Source organism: Cebus imitator, unplaced genomic scaffold (genome assembly GCF_001604975.1).
Source record: "Cebus imitator isolate Cc_AM_T3 unplaced genomic scaffold, Cebus_imitator-1.0 Scaffold1125, whole genome shotgun sequence".
Lineage (NCBI taxonomy): Eukaryota > Metazoa > Chordata > Mammalia > Primates > Cebidae > Cebus > Cebus imitator.
In genome coordinates this window covers 21,929-23,718 of record NW_016108440.1, presented here as the reverse complement: position 1 = coordinate 23,718, position 1,790 = coordinate 21,929, and positions in this window count along the sequence as shown.

Genomic DNA, 1,790 nt, shown 5'->3' with positions numbered 1-1,790 from the left:
CTGGAGGGTGCTAGGCCCCTGTGTAGTAGTGCATAGAATTCTAGCTTTTTTCCTCCTTTCTCTGTATTTTGGGCTCAGAGAGTACACTGTGTCTCTATGTGAATATGGACAGTTAGCATTTACCAACATGTATCTGTCTACTTTCTCTTGTTTAAAAAAAGAAAAAAAACTTAAAAAAATGGGGTTATAGAAGGTCAGCAAAGGGTGGGTTTGGGATGTTTGGGTGGGGTAAGTGGGCATTTTGACAACATGGCTTCTCCTTTGGCATGTTTAATTGTGACATTTGATAGACATCCTTGAAGTTTAAGATGACACTTTTAAAATAAATTCTCTCCTAATGATGACTTGAGCCCTGTCACTCAATGAGAGAATCAGGAGAACCTGTAGGATCTTATTTGGAATTGGCATTCTCTATTGTAATTTGTTCCTGTTTATTTTTAAATTTCCTTTTTGTTTCACTGGAAAGGAAAGATGATGCTCAGTTTTAAACATTAAAAGTGTACAAGTTGCTTTGTTACAATAAAACTAAATGTGTACACACACACACACACAAAAGCAGGAAGAAAACACATCATACTTGCAAAAAGTAAAATGGATAAAAATCCCCTTTTACTTTAGTAATGATTACAAATAATTATTTCTCATAATTTCTAGAAAATTAGGGGAAAACTTACCTCCTCAGCATCTCAAGAAACTTAAATGCAGCTTGTGATTATATATCAGACTGGGACCACAAGCTCTGTTCTGAGTAAAAGTGAAAAGAGCAACCATGGGACCCAAAGTGGCTGGGAAATGACCCTTTATCATCTACACTTGTCAATTTTCAATTCATTCACTCAAGTATTAGAAAACCTAGATAATTCATAATCTTGTCCAGATACTAGGCAGAGTATTATGTGTGTTTTAATTTGTTAGGGCAGTCATAAAAAAAGTACTACACACAGGATGACTTAAAGAACAGAAATTGCCAGGTACAGTGGATCACACCTGTAATCCCAGTACTTTGGGGGACTGAGGCCAGCGGATCACAAGGTCAAGAGATTGAGACTATCCTGTCCAACATGGTGAGCCCCTGCGTCTACTAAAAATACAAAAATTTGCTGAGCGTGGTTACGCAGAACATAGGAGAAAGAAAAATACCTGAAGCTCAGCTTTTCCATGGCCCCTAAAATGCTGAAATATAAAAATGAAATTTATAGAGAAGTTAAACAAATATCTAAAGTATTACAGAAGCATAGTTTTATACCCTGAAACATCTATGGTATGCCGGTGGCCCAGGCTGTAATCCCAGCACTTTGGGAGGCCAAGGCAGGTGGATCACATGAGGTCAGGAGTTTGAGACCAGCCTGACCAACATGGTGAAATTCTGCCTCTTTCAAACAAAAAACAAAACACAACAAAACAAAACAAAATTATGCTGGCATAACGGCATGCACCTGCAATCACAGCTACTCAGGAGGCTGGGGTAGGGGAATTGCTTGAAGCTGGGAGGCAGATGTTGCAGTGAGCCATTGCACTCCAGTCTGGGCAACAATAGAGAAAGTCCGTCTGAAGGAGGAGGGGTGGGAATCTAGCTGAGACAGTATCTAACCCAACTAATTCAAACCAAATGTCTAAATTTTGAAGTCCTTTTTTATTGTATTTCATCAATAATTTAAAACTTATCTTTGTATACTAAAGATTACTAAAGTCACATGAACTAAAATGCATTTGAGTTGAATTTCTTTTTTCTGATAAAATATTTGATTTCAGTACATGTATTTTCTCTCTCTTTTTGTCTTTTTCTTTTC